Source organism: Mesoplodon mirus, assembly GCF_964341445.2.
Source record: "Mesoplodon mirus genome assembly, chromosome: 6".
Lineage (NCBI taxonomy): Eukaryota > Metazoa > Chordata > Mammalia > Artiodactyla > Ziphiidae > Mesoplodon > Mesoplodon mirus.
The window spans coordinates 2,260,248-2,281,132 of NC_138982.1; positions in this window are offsets into that span (position 1 = coordinate 2,260,248).

Here is a 20,885-nt window from a genome sequence, read left to right on the forward strand (position 1 = left end):
GGTGATGTTCGACGAAAGTGAAGACAAAACAATATGTGTCTGGGGCACCAAGAGTGAACACAGCTCCCACCCTGGGTGGGCTGGAGTCATCCATCTACAAGAAGAAAGGGAAGGAGGTAGAGGGAAGAAACAGAAGCAGTTTCCCATTTTCTTCCTCACCAATGACATTCTTTTCTTTTCTCCCTTTGTCCTCCTCCCCAAGTCCTCACCCTTCTCCCACATCCATCTCCCTTTGCTCATGACTCGTGTAGGGAAGTTTCTTCAAACAAACCCCAGCTCCTGAGTCTCCAGATGTACTGTCAGTTGCCAAAGGACCTTGCTGACCACTGCATGGGGAATCCAACCAATTCAATTAATGTCTTCATATTGAAGAAGAGATGTACCTTCAATTGAAACCTTGTTTTTCTTTTGTTTGCATTTTCTGCAAAAAGGAAAAAAGAAACCACAAATTGGAAAAAGAAAAAAAAAGGAAAAAAAAGAAAAACCTGTTTCCATGTTCAAGGGCACGCCTATGTATGTCCGTGTTATAAAATGACCACTTGTTCCTAACAGATGCAAACAAGAAAGAACCGGGAAGTCTTTGTCCCTGGAAGATCCAAAGGGGCCGGGGCATGTTGTTGGTCTGGTTTTCTGATTGGCTCCATTGGCCTATTGGCTTAATGAGGAGAGAAGGTAGGGAGAAAAATAAAATGAAAAGGGGGAAAAAAAACTCCAGAGGGCCTGCAAATTCAGACAGGAAACAGGTGAGTGGGTTTGAATTGGGTGCAGTGTGGGACATTCGAGAATGATACTGACTGATTCACTATTCTTGGTGACATCTGAAGAGAAGGAGAAGGAAGGTGTTTCTGGAGAATGTTCTTCCACATCCCTGGAATCTACAATTCAAGATGGCGAGGGCGAGTCCTTCTTCCCTTGTCTGGGGACTGGCTTAAGCTGTGTGACATCCGAGGAATGTTTCAGATGTGTCTGTGTTTCTCTGCATTCCTTCCTGTACCACTATGTTCAATTCACTTTTGTAAATTCCACCTAACACTTAAATATTTTTAATTTCTCCTTTTACCTTAATCTCCTTGCTAATTTTATCTGTCTAATTAAAATGAGCAGAAGCATGTCTGGGTTTACATAGAATGGTGTCGGAGTGTGTGTTCCCAGACGCCAGTGGGTCCCTCCCCACGTTATGGGAGAATCCTCCGCCTAATAGGGGAGGAAGGGAAACACATACCGGACCCAGGCACTCCCGAGAAGCAGAGTTTGTGAGAATCACTCTCACGGGAATGACCCAAAGAAAGAACTAAATAAATAGGAAGCTCTGAAGCCTCAAATATGCAGCATAAGAAGTCACTGGCAAATAAACATAAACAATCACTGATAACGCACGATCTGCCCTGAGCTCAGTTTACACACTGCATTTGAGAAGTTCACATCCAGGTCAAATTTGTAGAAGCCACTGAAGACTATTCCAGACTGCTTCCTTATGGGGTCCGTGAATGTACAGTTCGGGGGGGGTGGGGGGATGAAGCAGCGAAAGAAGCTAGGTTTCCCACGTAGCTTGTTTCAAACATATTAAAGGTGAGATGAGCCTTTTTCCCTATTCCGAGGTCACTTTGTACTTGGAGAGATCCTTACCTTCTGAGGCCCCTTCAGAGAGGCTCTTAGGCCTGGGGGTACAGCTCTCATGCAGGGAAGCCCCATCTTAAAGCTCCACCCTTTGCTTAGTGGGCTGGGAGAAGATGGAGAGAACTGTCTTAGCAGATTGGCACATGGCTGCAAGGGGCCCCCATCCAGCCATAAAGCCGGTAGAAGAGAAAACTTCCTTATTAATAGCTTACCAATTCCATGCACAATTTGCTAATTACCCCAACGACCTCAGTCCATGCCGTGTCTTACAAGCCTAAGCAATTCGGCTAATCTACTCTCAGTTCTCCACAGGAATGAATTCTAATTTGTCACCAAATTCCTCAGGCAGCCTCCTGAGCCCGAAATCCTCACTGTGCCTCCACCAAGGCCAGCCCATCTCCTGGCTGTGGACAAAGCAAGGTCAAGGTGAAGGTCATGTCACGCCCTTTAGTTAGTTTTGTCTATAAGATCCCACAAAAGAGAGAAAGAGAAAGAACCCAACATACACAAGGGGAAAGCATGAGGGGTGAGGCGTCAGCAGAGTCAAGGCCTGGGCAGCTCAAGGCATAGTTCCCAGTGGGAAGAATGTCACCAAGTCTGGACATGGCCCCTCCCTGTAGATGCCCAGCACAGCTTCACAGGCCAAACTCGCCCCTCCATAGCCCGAAAGGCAGTGTCTCTCCGGGGAGTGAAACCCTGTGTACTCCCTGGAGGGTGTGTTAAATAAAACACAAGTCACTGGGTCCCACCTCCGGGTTTTCTGATTCAGTAGATCTCAGGAGGGGAACCCAAGAATGTGCATTTCTCACAAGTTGTCAGGTGGTACTGATGCTGCTGGTCTGGGGATCACACTTGGAGAAGCACTGCACTGCACAAACCTACCTTCCTAACGATTAGTAATAATAGACATAAAGCCCTTGACTCAGGTGCTGATAGGCATCGAGGTTCTTGGGCTGCCCAGGAAGAGGGAAATGAACCCTCACACTCTTGGGCGTGGGAGAGGCTGGTCTCCTGCACGAGATGTCTGTGCCCACCTGCACTTTGGCACCAAGGGACTTTACCCACACCATGAAAAGAGCTCCCTGGGGAGAAGGCTAGTGGCAGCAAGACCCCAGTCCTCTGAATTTCAGTTAGACAGGCTGCCTCACCATGTGGTAGAGAATTAATTCTAATTCAGATCCTTTCTTAAAAACACACTTTGCACAGTGGTCAGTGGCCTGTGGCCCTGAGAGCCAGGCTAGAAATGGGACCTACAGCCATGCAGTGCAGCCCAGGGTATGGCTCCCAGGGGAGCCACCTGCAGCCACCAGGAGCCACAGGGGCGGGGACAACATAGGAGGCAGGTGGAAGATGCTTAATTAATGTTCCTGGGTCAGGGGTTATGGGAATGGAGGCGATTTGTGGGAAAGCCTTGGAGATTATGACTCACCTCCTTGCGGCCCCTCCCTGCCCCTCTCTAGTACTCAAAGATAGAAATGAAGAACAGAGTAGATAAATCTACAGACATGTGTTTATTGCATCATCTGAAAATCACTGAAGTTCTTAGATGTTGAACAGGTATACGTACTTCTAAGATCATATGCCTCCTTCCACCTCCCTGTAACCCCCCTCCCCAAGTTATGTGTAGAACCAGGTCACTGGGCTCACACCGAGGACCCCTAGGATAATTTAAATCCAATGAGGATTAGAAGTTACCCTTGACCATCCATTTGTGAAGAAGAACAGAAACCATTGACGATTGAGGACAAGGACTCCAAGAACACTGGGGGACAGGAAGGATGAGACAGGCAGGAAGGTGAGAATCTTCAAAGCATCAGTTAACAAAGATGCTAACACCTATGTTTCATTCCAGGAAAGCCTTTGTGGGCTGGCCTGGAAATTTCATTATCATTTCTGAAACAATAGTGGCTCTGGCACCAACTGATTAAGCATGATGAGTTCCTCCTCCAGAAAGTGAAGCAAGGGAGAAGCACAACGTGATGGGGTACCAGCAGCAGACAGGCACCATCCAGGGTTCACTGCCACCAGGAAGGCTCAAAGGACACTTAAGATCCCTGTCAGAGTGAGCTCCGTGTTCATTGCCACACCTTGTAGTTCATATAGAAGTCACAGGGTCATTTTCAAAAGTAGCCAGAGGTTTTGTATTGTCCAAATTATCAATGGGCCTGAGGGCTGGGGGCTGTACAGGGCAGTCACTGAGGTCACAGAAAGGTTGTCAAATGGAGGAAGGTCATTCAAGTTGATTGGGGTCAAAAGGTGAATTATTCACTACCAGAGCCTTTTGAGATCAGCAATTTCCAATTGAGAATAGAACAGGAGCACAGAGGTCGGAGAACAAACTGTCCCTCTCAGAGAGCAACAGTCCTGGGAGTGGGGGTAAGGATGGGGGACAATGCATTCTGAAGACCCCACTTCAGGGTGGATGGGCTGGACAGACCCATGGACAGTGGTAGATGGACCTGTATCACCCACCTGAGAGAAAAGAAGAGCCCTCCACACCTTTCCCTCCATGCTTGCATCCCTCCTGGGCTGACCATGTTATCACGGGCCCTTGATGGGTCTCATGTTGCTGGGAGTCATGATTGGCACACAGCGTTCCCAGACAGAACCTTCTGGTGATCCCCAGAGTGAGAGTGGACACAGGGCACGTCCTATTCACTTCTGTACCTGGCACACCACCTACCACAAGGAAGGTGCTCCATACATACTTGGTGGCTTAAACAAGTTTGAGTTGAGAAAGTCTAACATGTCCTACAGCACCTGCATTGGTCCATGACCTTAACAACAGGCTTTTAAAGAAGTGAATCCCTAGGTATTTGGTTGGAATCTTTCTCATTACTCTTAACTACAATCAATTGTAGGCTATTCTAATTTTAGTTTTGTGAAGTTAAACACACTCCTTTTCAACCCTGCATCTTTGATACGATGTCATGAACTTCCCCAGAGCACCAGCCTGGGAAAGCAGCCTCCCACTGAGTGCCAGTCACTGTGCAATGTTCCTGAGATGCAGAAATGAAATCGGCACCATCCCTGGGACAATAGAGGCAAACTGGAAGGGCAATGAAGCACAGTGAGTGGCCCAGCCTTCTGAAAGCAGAACCAAGCCCTTGTCCCACCAGGAAGATGTCCAGCTGGGCAAAGAGGATAGGCAGGACTTTCCTGGCCAGGGAAACTTTATTTGCATCTTTGCCACTCCCTGTCCACTAAGACTTTCTTCTAAGAGTTGTTTTACCTTTCTAAAGACACCCTTACTCTTGTAGATTTCCTGTAGCCACACATTCACCAGAAGTTAAAATAAGCAAACAAAATGATGGGCAAATAAGCCACTTCTAAGCTACTGAGATGCTGAGCCCATGCTATGCTGTTCTCCTAAAAGAGAGAGGTTCTCTTCACTCCAATAAGACTTCAATTTCCTTTTCTGATCTTTAAATTCATATTGGCAAGTACATTATGAACAAATGTAGCTCTGGAAATGGCTTTCAGACACAGACTACGATGGCAAGTCCCAGCTACCTTCTTTATTGCACAACTGAACTTTGTAAATAACTTCAATGGGGAAATAAACATGGCCATAGGAGCCCAGAGAAGGGCACTGCCATTGTCCTAGGGGGTCAAAGAAGGCATTCTTGAGGGAGTTCACTGAGGAGTGAAAGGACTTATCAAATTGGGAAGAGGGAGATGTTAGTGATGGAACTTGGATTGTAGGAGGAGGACGCAGCAGCATGGACAAAAGTTCAAAAGCCATAGAGTAGGTGGCATGTGTGTGGGATCATGGGCTGTTCAGCAAGACTGTAAAATAAGATTCTGGGTATGGGTACCTGGAGGGGTAGGCAGTGGCTAGATCATGAAGGGTCTTATATGGCATAAGTGATCTGGATACTATTCTGAATGCAATTGGTGGAAAGTAGGTTGAAGCAAGGGAATTATATTTTCTATAAATCACTCTGGCTGAAAAATTGAAAATGGAGTGGAGGAAATAGACTCAAGTCTGGGAGCCTGGTTAAAAGGCTGGTAGGCCATAAAGTAGGCAAGAGGTGATGGTGGCCTGCGTGGGGGTGTGAAGTAACATTGGGAATGGAGAAAAGTGGACCCATTCAAGAAATATGAAGGAGGTAAGACCAGCAGAAGACAGAGGTGGATTAGCTGTCAGGGGTGAGGGAGGGAGGAGTTGAGGATGACACTCCATTTCTGGCTTGGGCGACTGAGTGGGTTTTGATACCATTCACTGAAAAAAGGGATACAAAAGGAGGAAGAAATGGGGGAGGGGTAACAATATGAATTTGATTCATCCATGGCCCATTGGACACAGAAGTTCATAATTCAGCAAAGAGATTTGGGCTGATGATATAGATTTGGGAGCCATCTTTTTTCATCATGACACTCTTCCACTTCCACGGTCATCAAAGCCACGGGAGTGGAAGAGTGTCCTGTATGAGAATGTGAGGGTGGAGAGAGGACATGGAATCCTGAGAACAGCCGTATTTAAAAGATGCCCCAGCAAAGGGAGGCCCACAGAAGAGTGGGGATGGAGCCACTGCAGGGAACAAGGAAAAGCCAGAGTGTGCTGTGTCTGTGGAGCCAAAGGAAAGCCTTTTAGGGAGAGAACAGCGGCCCCAGGCTTCACTACCACCAAGCAGGGCTAATACGAGGCAAGGGTTGAAAACTGTCCATGGGCTTGGCCACAGGAGGCCATGGGTGACCTTGGTAAGGGCAGTTTCAGCAGAAGTGGTAGCAGAAGACACTGGCTGGATTGAGGACAGGAAGGCCATCCCAATCTTTCAAGAAGCTCGACTTCAAAGGGAAGAAGAAAAAGAAGGAAGTAGCTGGATGAGTCTTCCTTTGGTTGTTATTTTTTAGTGGGAAAGACTGAGCATGTTAAAAGCCGATGAAAAGGAATCGGGACTTCTCTGGCGGTCCAGTGGTTAAGACTCCCCGCTTCCACTGCAGGAGGCATGGGTTTGATCCCTGGTCAGAGAACTAAGATCTCGCATCTTAGTTCAGTGTTGCCAGAAAAAAAAAAAAAAAAAGGCCAATGTAAAGGAGTCCATGAGGAGAGAAGAAGAGAAGGAGGCTCATGGAGAGGGTCAGTCCTCAAAAAGGCAGGGGGGTGTGGCCGGATGGGAGCTATGGCTGAAAATGCAACCACAGTAATTTGGTTTGGAGGGTGAAATGAAGAATGACATGAGTTCCTAGCAGAACTCCTTGAGCTCACCTTCCCAGCTCCTCCCAATCTAATCACATGGTTCCCGCAGCCCCTTGTGCAGACCTCCAGAGCCGTGATTGAACCCATGGGCCCTGCCACCGCAAGGCTAGAGCAACAGGTAAGCAGGCCCATTTGTGATGAAATGGATAAGCGGACAGTGAGAGGATGGTGAAGAATGCATGTGGAGCATCCCAGGCCCCTCTCCCACTCAGATTCAGTGGTCACTCACCACCAAAGGTATAAAGTCCAAACTTACCACCACAGCATCTGCTGCCTGCCTTGCCCTTTCCACCTCTGTTTCTGCACTCATGGCTGTCCTTGTGCTAGGATCCCTTCCACTTCCTTGCCTGTAAGCCCAGCTCAAACGTCACAGGTCTTGTGAGGGTGGACCCATATGTCTGGTCACTCGCCTCCTTCTCATCTCCTATGGCTCACCTTCTAGTCTGTGAGCTCCCGGAGGGCAAGGAATGGACTGTATTCATCTGTGTGTCTCCAGCATCCTGCCCAGGGGCCACATATAATAAATACTTGTGGGAGGAAAGGCATGGCCAGGCCCAGGGAAACTAAGCCCAGAAGGAAGGGGCAGTCTGGGTGCCCTGGGGTCAAGAAATAGATAACCTCTGGGCATTGGACAAGAGAGTGTCAGACACAGAGAATGGAAGGGGAACAGGCCTGGGGGAACAGGGGAACTGTCCAGGGGAACAGGCTCAGCTAGGATGGTAGTGAGAGGCCACAGGTGGTCACCCTGGCACATAGGGGTCAGGACTGGGAAGTCCAGGAGAAGTTCATGGACATCTTAATGAGTGGAAGGGCTGAACAACAGGCAGGCAGTGGGGTTGGGCTATCTGTGCTTCAGGGTTAGACGGTCTTCACCAGAGGGCAGAGCCCAGGGTCAGGACCCCAGACTTCCAGGAACTAGAGTGGGGGGTTGGAGAGTAGAAACTGGTAATAGCAAAGCAGGATTCTGCTCATTTATTCAACCAACATGCATGAGACTACTGTTGGGCTCTGGGGGCTTTGCAGAGTGGTGGGTGGATACCATGAAGTCATAAAGTTAGCATAGCCTTGTGAGCTAGGTAAAGGGAAAACTACAGCTCAGGGCAAGGAGAAGCCTGCTTGGGGACCAAGGCTTCAGCCACAGGGAGAGCCAGGCAGCCAGCAGACAAGGGAAGGTAGGAGGCAGCGCTGCCCATCCACAGACAGGCCAGGAAGTCAGGTCAGATGGATCGGGGAGGACCCTTGGCTTTTTCGCTCAAGCTTGGTGTGTGTTTGGGCAGGTCACCAGCCTCCTCAACTGTGGTTTCCCCAGTGCTCACACAGGAGGGACACAACAAAACTGGGGGGGCGGGGTGGGGCGGGGTGGGGCTGTTCTCCCAGGAGCTTTACTGTTGCGGGACACGATCCTGAGTGTGCACAGCAATGCCTCCCTGTCCAGGTGTTGTGGCTTCTGTTGAATGAACAGGTGGGCGATGACGTGTGAGCTCAGGGCTCTATTTGCCCATGTCAGGGGCATGGGCAGGAAATGAAGACCTCCTCAGAAACTGTCTAATGTCTAAGCTGTACAAATAGAACATGCTGCTTCCAAGTCCGACCGAGCACTTAGCCCACCTTTGCTGGATTGCTGTGGTTCTGTGTTGACAGAGTCCCCTCTATGCCGCTGGGACAATAGGACTTGGTGACAGCCAAGTCCTATTAGGATAGGCATTAGGAGAGGTCTGGGGGTAGAGTGCACAGCACTTAAGGCTGGTGGGGTTTGGTGCACCAGTTGGGCTTCCTGTGTGACCACAGACATCTCCAGGACCTCTGATCACAGCCAAGAGATTTTCCAAGGCAGATAAGCTGATTAGGGCAACTATACCAGGTTTCGGTCTGAATAAGAGCTAGGAGTATGCTACATTTAGAATGTAAAGTGAGTCTTTCTATCAGCTAATTAGAGGAGGTATTCCTGGGGTGAGGCCAGAATTATGGCCACTTGAGAAGTTCTCAAAAATAATAATCACAAATTCAATTATATAATCGGTAATAGCAATTCCTACTTTTTTTTTTTTTGAGCACTTGCTATGAGCCAGGCATGCCAAGTATTTATACAGCTGGTATTAGTATACCCATTTCACAAATGAATTAACTAGCAAGGCTCAAGTTCAAGAAGCTTGTTCTAGATCACAGCGAAGAGTGAGGATTTGAACCCAGGTTGTTTGTGTGAAGTGTGTTCCCTGAATCACCAAATATACTGCCACTGGAACGAGGAGTCTCGCAGGAATTCCTGCTGGCCATCCCAGTCCTGTCACTCAGCACTGGTGACATTATGAACACTCCGAGGCTTTGTGTCTGTAAAATGGGGATAATACCATCTACTCCACGAGGTTTTTGTGAGGGGAAAAGAGGGGCCCTTATAAATCACACAGGCTAGTTTCTGTTTTATAGGGAGTGCTCCATAAATGTTGCCTGGTATCAGTTAGTTTATTTTGCTTCTAGAGATTTGGAAACATGACCTAAAAATAGAAGGCTAATCAGTGCCTGGGGTTTGCTGTAAAAAGCCTTCTTGCATATGATAAGGTCAATCCTTAACATCTGTGGATGTGGGGTTTGTGTGAACTTCACAGTTACGTGTTATCTGTCATCTTGATCATTTCTGCCTTCACCTTGCCTGTTTGCCGAAGTTGGAACTGAGCTTTGCCTTGCTCCTGAGTGGGTCCTGGGCTGCCTGTCATCCTGGACCAAGGGTTGGATTCTGGAAACGTCTTCAATATGCTGCCTGCTGCCGTCCTTTCTGGTGCTAAGCCAAACCTCTTCATTGGATTAAAACCCAATTTCTGGGCCTATTGGTCCATATGAGGGGCTTTCTTCAGCTAATAACTATTCAGAGATTTTCTTGTGACTGAAATGCAGTCCTTGGGGTCAACCTGCTGGGTTTCCAAGAATGCATCAATTGGCAAGAGGGTTTTAGGATGTACATGTCCAAATTCTATAAAACCATAAAAGTTATACATTTATCTTAATGTATACTAGAGAAAAATATATATAGTGCATAAAATACATACTACAGGGAGTTGAGGAAGATGGCGGAAGACGCGGAGATCACCTTCCTCCCCACAGATACATCAGAAATACATCTACACGTGGAACAACTCCTACAGAACACCCACTGAACGCTGGCAGAAGACTTCAGACCTCCCAAAAGGCAAGAAACTCCCCACGTACCTGGGTAGGGCAAAAGAAAAAAGAAAAAACAGAGACAAAAAATAGGGGACCTGCACCAGTGGGAGGGAGCCGTGAAGGAGGAAAGGTTTCAACACACTAGGAAGCCCCTTCGTGGGTGGAGACTGCGGGTGGCGGAGGGGGGAAGCTTCAGAGCCGCGGAGGAGAGTGTAGCAACAGGGGTGCGGAGGGCAAAGCGGAGAGATTCCCGCACAGAGGATCGGTGCCCACCAGCACTCACCAGGGTCAGAGCGCTGGGAGGGGACTGGGTTTGGCAGCGTGAACACAGTCTGAAGGGGTTAGTGCACCACGGCTAGCCGGGAGGGAGTCTGGGAAAAAGTCTGGACCTGCCGAAGAGGCAAGAGACTTTTTCTTGCCTCTTTGTTTCCTGGTGCGTGAGGAGAGGGGATTCAGAGCGCTGCTGAAAGGAGCTCCAGAGACGGGTGCGAGCCGTGGCTAAAAGCGCGGACCCCAGAGACGGGTGTGGGACGCTGGGGCTGCTGCTGCCGCCGCCAAGAGGCCTGTGTGCAAGCGCAGGTCACTGTCCACGCCCCCTTTCCGGGGAGTCTGTGCAGCCCGCCACTGCCGGGGTCCCGGTATCCAGGGGCAGCTTCCCCAGGAGAACGCACGGGCGCGCCTCGTGCTGACGCAACGTCACACCGGCCTCCGCCGACGCACGCTCGCCCCGCCTCCGTGCCCCTCCCTCCCCCACGGCCTGAAGGAGCCAGAGCGCCCGAATCAGCGGCTCCTTTAACCCCGTCCTGTCTGAGCGAAGAACAGAGGTTCTCCGGCAACCTACACACAGAGGCGGGGCCAAATCCAAAGCTGAACCCCAGGAGCTGTGCGAACAAAGAAGAGAAAGGGAAATCTCTCCCAGCAACCTCAGGAGCAGCGGACTAAATCTCCACAATCAACGTGATGTACCTGCATCTGTGGAATACATGAATAGACAACGAATCATCCCCAATTGAGGAGGTGGACTTTGGGAGGAAGATATATTATTTTTTCCCCTTTTTCTCTTTTTTGTGAGCATGTATGTGTATGCTTCTGTGTGAGATTTTGTCTGTATAGCTTTGCTTTCACCATTTGTCATAGGGTTCTGTCCGTCCATTTTTCTTTGTTTGTTTGTTTGTTTTGTTTTTTTTACTTAAAAAAATTTCTTTCTTAATAATTATTTTTTATTTTAATAACTTTATTTTATTTTATCTTCTTTCTTTCTTTCTTTCTTTCTTTCTTTCTATTTTTTCTCCCTTTTATTCTGAGCCATGTGGATGAAAGGCTCTTAGTGCTGCAGCCAGGAGTCAGTGCTGTGCCGCTGAGGTGGGAGAGCCAACTTCAGGGCACTGGTTCACAAGAGACCTCCCAGCTCCACATAATATCAAACGGTGAAAATCTCCCAGAGATCTCCATCTCAACAACAACACCCAGATTCACTCAACGACAAGCAAGCTACAGTGCTGGACACCCTATGCCAAACAACTAGCAAGACAGGAACACAACCCCACCCATTAGCAGAGAGGCTGCCTAAAATCATAAGAAGGCCACAGACACCTCAAAACACACCACCAGATGTGGAACTGCCCACCAGAAAGACAAGATCCAGCCTCATCCACCAGAACACAGGAACTAGTCCCCTCCACCAGGACACCTACACAACCCACTGAACCAACCTTAGCCACTGGGGACAGACACCAATAACAACGGGAATGACGAACCTGCAGCCTGCAAAAAGGAGACCCCAAACACAGTAAGATAAGCAAAATGAGAAGACAGAAAAACAGAACAGATGAAGGAGCAAGGTAAAAACCCACCAGACCTAACAAATGAAGAGGAAATAAGCAGTCTACCTGAAAAAGAATTCAGAATAATAGTAAAGTATTAGTAAATTAATAGTAAAATAGTAAAGTACATCAGATAGTAAAGATGATCCAAAATCTTGGAAATGGAATAGACAAAATGCAAGACACATTTAACAAGGACCTAGAAGAACTAAAGAGGAAACAAGCAATGATGAACAGCACAATAAATTAAATTAAAAATACTCTAGAGCGATCAATAGCAGAATAACTGAGTCAGAAGAACGGTTAAGTGACCTGGAAGATAAAATAGTGGAAATAACTACTGCAGAGCAGAATAAAGAAAAAAGAACGAAAAGAGCTGAGGACAATCTCAGAGACCTCGGGGACAACATTAAATGCACCAACATTCAAATTATAAGGGTCCCAGAAGAAGAAGAGAAAAAGAAAGGGACTGAGAAAATATTTGAAGAGATTATAGTTGAAAATTTCCCTAATATGGAAAAGGAAGTAATTAATCAAGTCCAGGAAGCACAGAGAGTCCCATACACAATAAATCCAAGGAGAAACACGCCAAGACACATATTAATCAAACTGTCAAAAGTTAGATACAAAGAAAACATATTAAAAGCAGCAAGGGAAAAACAACAAATAACACACAAGGGAATCCCCATAAGGTTAACAGCTGACCTTTCAGCTGAAACTCTGCAAGCCAGAAGGGAGTGGCAGGACATATTTAAAGTGATGGAGGAGAAAAACCTACAACCAAGATTACTCCACCCAGCAATTATCTCATTCAGATTTGATGGAGAAATTAAAACTTTTACAGGCAAGCAAAAGCTGAGAGAGTTCACAACCACCAAACCAGCTTTACAGCAAATGCTAAAGGAACTTCTCTAGGCAAGAAACACAACAGAAGGAAAAGACCTACGATAACAAACCCAAAACAATTAAGAAAATGGGAATAGGAACATACATATCGATAATTACCTTAAATGTAAATGGATTAAATGCTCCCACCAAAAGACACAGACTGGCTGAATGGATACAAAAACAAGACCCATATATATGCTGTCCACAAGAGTCCCACTTCAGCCCTAGGGACACATAAAGACTGAAAGTGAGGGGATGGAAAAAGATATTCCATGCAAATGGAAATCAAAAGTAAGCTGGAGTAGCAATTCCCATATCAGACAAAATAGACTTTAAATTAAAGACTATTATAAGAGACAAAGAAGGACACTACATAATGATCAAGGGATCAATCCAAGAAGAAGATATAACAGTTGTAAATATTTATGCACCCAACATAAGAGCACCTCAATACACAAGGCAAATACTAACAGCCATAAAAGGGGAAATCGACAGTAACACAATCATAGTAGGGGACTTTATCACCCCACTTTCACCAATGGACAGATCATCCAAAATGAAAATAAATAAGGAAACACAAGCTTTAAATGATACATGAAACAAGAAGGACTTAATTGATATTTATAGGACATTCCATCCAAAAACAATGGAATACACATTTTTCTCAAGTTCTCATGGAACATTGTCCAGGACAGATCATATCGTGGGTCACAAAACGAGCCTTGGTAAGCTTAAGAAAATTAAAATTGTATCAAGTATCTTTTCTGACCACAATGTTATGAGACTAGATATCAATTACAGGAAAAGATCTGTAAAAAATACAAACACATGGAAGCTAAACAATACACTACTTAATAACAAAGTGATCACTGAAGAAATCATAGAGGAAATTAAAAAATACCTAGAAACAAATGACAATGGAGACACAATGATCCAAAATCTATGGGATGCAACAAAAGCAGTTCTCAGAGGGAAGTTTATAGCAATACAATCCCACCTTAAGAAACAGGAAACATCTCAAATAAACAACCTAACCTTGCACCTAAAGCAATTAGAGAAAGAAGAACAAAAAAACCCCAATGTTAGCAGAATGAAAGAAATCATAAAGATCACATCAGAAATAAATGAAAAAGAAATGAAGGAAACAAAATAGCAAAGATCAATAAAACTAAAAGCTGGTTCTTTGAGAAGATAAACAAAATTGATAAACTATTAGCCAGACTTATAAAGAAAAAAGGGAGAAAACTCAAATCAATAGAATTAGAAATGAAAAAGGAGAAGTAACAACTGACACTGCAGAAATACAAAGGATCATGAGAGATTACTACAGACAACTCTATGCCAATAAAATGGACAACCTGGAAGAAATGGATAAGTGCTTAGAAATGCACAACCTGCCGAGACTGAAGCAGGAAGAAATAGAAAATATGAACAGAACAATCACAAGCACTGAAATTGAAACTGTGATTAAAAATCTTCCAACAGGGCTTCCCTGGTGGCGTAGTGGTTGAGAGACCACCTGCCGATGCAGGGGACACGGGTTCGTGCCCCAGTCCGGGAAGATCCCACATGCCACAGAGCGGCTGGGCCAGTGACACATGGCCGCTGAGCCTGCACGTCTGGAGCCTGTGCTCCACAATGGGAGAGGCCACAGCAGTGAGAGGCCCCCGTACCGCAAAAAAAAAAAAAAAAAAAAAAAAAAAAAAATCTTCCAACAAACAAAAGCCCAGGACCAGATGGCTTCACAGGAAAATTCTATCAAACATTTAGAGAAGAGCTAACACCTATCCTTCTCAAACTCTTCCAAAATATAGCAGAGGGAGGAACACTCCCAAACTCATTGTATGAGGCCACCATCATCCTGATACCAAAACCAGACAAAGATGGCACAAAAAAAGAAAACTACAGACCAATATCACTGATGAACATAAACGCGAAAAACCTGAACAAAATACTAGCAAACAGAATCCAGCAGCACATTAAAAGGATCATACATCATGATCAAGTGGGGTTTATCCAAGGAATGCAAGCATTCTGCAATATATGCAAATCACTCAACGTGATACACCATATTAAATTGAAGGAGAAAAACCATATGATCATCTCAATAGATGCAGAGAAAGCTTCTGACAAAATTCAACACCCATTTATGATAAAAACCCTGCAGAAAGTAAGCATAGAGGGAACTTTCCTCAACATAATAAAGGCCATATATGACAAACCCACAGCCAACATTGTCCTGAATGGTGAAAAACTGAAACCATTTCCACTAAGATCAGGAACAAGACAAGACTGCCCACTCTCACCACTATTATTCAACATAGATTTGGAAGTTTTAGCCACAGCAATCAGAGAAGAAAAAGAAATAAAAGGGATCCAAATTGGAAAAGAAGAAGTAAAGCTGTCACTGTTTGCAGATGACATGATACTATACATAGAGAATCCTAAAGATGCTACCAGAAAACTACTAGACCTAATCAATGAATTTGGTAAAGTAGTAGGCTACAAAATTAATGCACAGAAATCTCTAGCATTACTATACACTAATGATGAAAAATCTGAAAGTGAAATTAAGAAAATACTCCCATTTACCATTGCAACTAAAAGAACAAAATATCTAGGAATAAACCTACCTAAGGAGAAAAAAGACCTGTATGCAGAAAATTATAAGACACTGATGAAAGAAATTAAATATGATACAGATAGATGGAGAGATATACCATGTTCTTGGATTGGAAGTATCAACATTGTGAAAATGACTCTACTACCCAAATCAATCTACAGATTCAATGTAATCCCTATCAAATTACCACTAGTATTTTTCACAGAACTAGAACAAAAAATTTCACAATTTGTATGGAAACACACAAGACCCCGAATAGCCAAAGCAATCTTGAGAACAAAAAATGGAGCTGGAAGAATCAGGCTCCCTGACTTCAGACTATACTACAAAGCTACAGTAATCAAGACAATATGGTACTGGCACAAAAACAGAAATATAGATCAATGGAACATGATAGAAAGCCCAGAGATAAACTCACGCACATATGGTCACCTTATCTTTGATAAAGGAGGCAAGAATATACAGTGGAGAAAAGACAGCCTCTTCAATAAGTGGTGCTGAGGAAACTGGACAGGTACATGTAAAAGTATGAAGTTAGAACACTCCCTAACACCATACACAGAAATAAACTCAAAATGGATTAAAGACCTAAGTGTAAGGCCAGACACTATCAAACTCTTAGAGGAAAACATAGGCAGAACACTCTATGACATAAATCACGGCAAGATCCTTTTTGACTCACCTCCTAGAGTAATGGAAATAAAAACAAGATAAACAAATGGACCTAATGCAACTTAAAAGCTTTTTCACAGCAAAGGAAACCATAAACAAGAGCAAAAGGCAACCCTCAGAAAGGGAGGAAGTATCTGCAAATGAAGCAACTGACAAAGGATTAATCTCCAAGATTTACAAGCAGCTCATGCAGCTCAATGACAAAAAAACAAACAACCCAATCCAAAAATAGGCAGGAGACTTAAATGGACAGTTCTCCAAAGAAGATATACAGATTGCCAACAAACACATGAAAGAATGCTCAACATCATTAATCATTAGAGAAATGCAAATCAAAACTACAATGAGATATCATCTCACACCAGTCAGGATGGCCATCATCAAAAAATCTAGAAACAATAAATGCTGGAGAGGGTGTGGAGAAAAGGGAACACTCTTGCACTGTTGGTGGGAATGTAAAGTGATACAGCCACTATGGAGAACAGTATGGAGGTTACTTAAAAAACTAAGAATAGAACTACCATACGACCCAGCAATCCCACTACTGGGCACATACCATGAGAAAACCATCATTCAAAAAGAGTCATGTACCAAAATGTTCATTGCAGCTCTATTTACAATAGCCAGGTCATGGAAACAACCTAAGTGTCCATCAACAGATGAATGGATAAAGAAGATGTGGCACATATATATAATGGAATATTACTCAGCCATAAAAAGAAATGAAACTGAGTTATTTGTAGTGAGGTGTATGGACCTAGAGTCTGTCATACAGAGTGAAGTAAGTCAGAAAGAGAAAAACAAATACCGTATGCTAACACATATATATGGAATCTAAGAAAAAGAAAAAGAAAAAAAAAAGATCATGAAGAGCCTAAGCATAAGACGGGAATAAAGACACAGATCTACTAGAGAACGGACTTCAGGATATGGGGAGGGGGAAGGGTAAGCTGTGAAAAAGTGAGAGAGTGGCATGGACATATACACACTACCAAATGTAAAATAGATAGCTAGTGAGAAGCGGTCGCATAGCACAAGGAGATCAGCTCGGTGGTTTGTGACTGCCTAGCAGGGTAGGATAAGGAGGGTGGGAGGGAGGGAGACGCAAGAGGGAACAGATATGGGAACATATGTATATGTATAACTGAATCACTTTGTTATAAAGCAGAAACTAACACACCATTGTAAAGCAATTATACTCCAATAAAGATGTTAAAAATAATACATACTACATTATTTCACAGATATCAGGAAGTTTCCTTTTTAAAATAAATTGCCTTGGTTCTAAGAAGAAAGAGTAACTAAATTATAGTATAATTAATATGTGGATATGGCAAAACAACCTAAAGGAGGGACTTGAAAAATGGAAGTTCTGAAACCTATGAATCCTCCTCACTTTTTCTGTGTTTTCCAACCCCCGCTCTGGCACCTACCATGGCATTCACTTTCCCTGATACCCATGGCCTTGCCTTCTGTCCTGGGATTCCAAGCTGGAGCAATGCCCTGACCCACCTCTTCTCACCAGAACGCTGCTTTCCGGCTGTGCCTCGAGCCTCAACTCCACTTGAAGGCATCCTGGAGGACTCCCACCTGGTCAGCTGCTTCTCCTCTGGGGCCCCTCAGCTCCCTGTGCTTCTCACCATCCTAATGCTGACTCTCTCTATTATAATGATTTGTTTATGTGTCTGTATCCAACCCTCCCAGACTGGGAGCTTTGCCAAACTGGGGAGCATGTCTTATTCATGGCTGAATCTGCAGGCCTGGGGCACAGTCATCACACAGTAAATCTGTTGAATAAATGAACTAGTAATTGAATCCATGTACCTCTGACAACAGTTGCTTCCAACCGCGGAAACCAAGGACCAACAATACTCATTGATTACACTGATACTTCTTGAAGTTACTTCACTACAAGCTCAAGACTGGGCCATGTTTACTACAACTCTTTACAACCGTGTTTACACTGCCTTGCTCACATGGTCTTATTTGTGCTTTCTCTAAAGGAAAATGCAGCAGCTGAGCAGGGCACCTGGTGATGGGTCTCTCTGCAGAACAGAGCAGGTGGCACCAAGCCTCGCATCCACTTTGCCCAGTGGGGGAAGGGCTCCTTTGTCTTATTGGTGACATCCAGCCTTATTCACAATCTGATACTTTCCAAATGCAAACTGCCTATGGCAACTTGGAAAGATATTCTCTCTGACAACCAATTTAACAATTAACAATTTTTTTATTATTTTTTTTTCCACCATGCGGCTTAACTCCTGCTGGGATGTTTCACAGAGAGGGCAGTTTGCCAAGCATTAACTTGTCTGGCCCAGAGGGCATAACTGTACGGCAGATTTCATTTGAGTGAACATCATTCCTTTGGTCTTATTTGCAAACTGTCATATAGTGCTGAGATTTAGTTAACCATTTGTGGTTCTGAGTCCTGCAGATAGCCAGAGAGCAAGACTATCCAACAGCTCTTCTAGAATCTAGAGCAGCAGATGTAATCCAGGGGACGGTAGAACTTTTCTGTTAAGTGCCTGAGAATAAATATTTGAGACTCATGAGCCATATGGTGTCTGCCACAACTATCCAACTCTGCTGTTGTAGCATGAAAGCAGACAGGAGTGATATTTAGATGAGTGGGCATGGCTGTGTTCCAATAAAACTTTATTTACAAAAACAGGTAGAGGGCTACATAAAGTACACAGGTATTACCTTGTCGAGCCTGGTCTAACTAGTGGTTAAGAGTCCCTGCTCTGGAGTCAGGCCAACCTGGATGCAACCTGCCTCAGATGGATGAACGGGCAGTGCCTAGAGTCAGGGAGATTGTGACAAAGTTCAGAAATCCAAAATACTTATAAAAGCCTCCCCAACTAAATCCCGATCCTGGGACTGTCTGATCAGTGGTCTCTCACAGTCATCCTTGAAAGCCCATTTTAGGAGAATCTTACTGGACTCTAACCCTGCTTATTACCATCCATCGTACAGAAAGGTGGAAACAAAGCACTTTTCTCAGAATATTACTGTGAGTGTTGAAAAGTAGATGCTCATGGTCAGTGTTAAAATGATCATGGTCCTGGACTAAAGCACCAGGAAAGGGAACAGTCGGCCCCATGGACTCCGTCTCCTTAGGGATTAAGGCAAATGATGAGATCTTCTCCAGGCAACCAGCAGGGGGTCAGGGGAAAGTAGAGACATCCAAGCAGTTGACTCAGGAGAGACTGGTAGCAGTCAAGATCAAAGAGAGTCTCTAGGAGGGAAAACATATATATTTATTTATGTATTCATGCAGTCATCGACTCACACCTCTTTACTGAATCCCTGTAAACGCCAGGCACACATTTCGCTCTAATGACACTCAACAGTCAAATCAGGGAGAAGGGAAAAATGATGTGAGAGGTGCTGCCAAAAGGGCAGGAGTCCTGAAGGAGGCAGAGGAGGCCGATTTCGGAAGGTCTGGCCTCCTGGCTGAGAGATCTGTTAGGAGACGAGGCGTCCATTTCCATACACGCAGGGAGCAGCAGACATGCTCCAGAGAGAGGCCGGCTCGAGAAGCTTGGCCCCCAGCTGCCGCACCCTCCCAGGAGGAGTCCCCTGTCACTGGCCGTGATGGAGATGGCCCTGGTGCTCCAGCTGCTGCGTGCCCCTCCCCCTGGCTCTCAGAGCCACCAACGCACTTCTGCGGCCTCGGGGGCCCCCCCCCCGAGAGCGCTCCGGAGGCCTCGCTAAGACTTGCGCTCTCCAGACGCCCCAGGGAAATTGTCCCTTTCCCAGCCCCCGCAGAGCAGCAAGCATAACCAGCTGCCTCACACGTGTAATTAGGAGAAATAAGAGCAATGAGCAAAAATCGGTTAAAGAAGCTCAAAATGACTTTAAAAAAAAAAAATGAAGGAATAAACCTCAGGGAAAAGAAACGAAATTAAGGCAGAGTGCACCACTGTGTTCCCTTTTGCCACACGTCAGGTTTTTAGAAGGAATCCCAAGGTCCCCTGGCCGCACCGGGCTCCTCCTCACCCACACCAGAAGGCTAGTGGGTGGTCCCACTGCTGGCTGAGGGCGGAGGGCATCCGGACGGTCCCTGTGGCATGGCTGCATTTCTGCAGACCCTGTGTTGTTTGTGTCCCTTGCTCTAGGACTGCATTCTGATGTCAGCCCTGCCCGCTGGCAGGATCTGCGCTCCTAGGCGGGGACCTCTCTGCATAGCTTCCTTCCTCCAAACACATATTATGCAGCTGCCTATCGATCAGCTGCTCCGCTCGCCCCATTCATCACCCTCCCCTCCTTCTCCTTTGCTCTGCGGAAGCTTCTCAGTTGTCAGTTCCATTTCTATATTTCTATGGCAACCACAACCCCCAGCCTCATTGCCTTTCCCCTCCTCCTGCTTTTCTCCCCATCCCCTCCTCTTTTTGCAAGTAGGATTTGCAGGGAAGCTGCTGACAGGCTGGTCTTCTAGTAATTTCCCTCATAAAACAAACAGCTGAGGAGAGGGAGTTGGGAGGCGGGGCTGCAGGGTGGGCTGGGGGGAACAAGCTCCTCGGAAGACAGAAGGGGACAGAGAAACACGAGAGAGTGGTGTGCACACAAACAAAGAGTCCGGGGCACAGTGAGTGACAACGGTATGAAGTCGGGGCCACCCCATCCTGGGGGGCTGAGCGAGGTGTGGACGTCTCCCTCCAGACATGCAGGGACGATGGGCCAAGTGCCAGCCTGACTGTCGGCCATCCCACCGGCCCCCAGGGGAGGCATGCCTGCCTGGCTGCTGTGACACAGACCAGGGAGAGTGAGGACACAAGCTGCAGCCCACAGGGGACATTAACCCAAATATCCTCATTATCGAGGCAAGTGTCTCTGAGCCCATCAGTGTTTACCAGCCGCAAGTGCCCTCGCCCTGGAAGACAGGGCCATTTCTCCAACT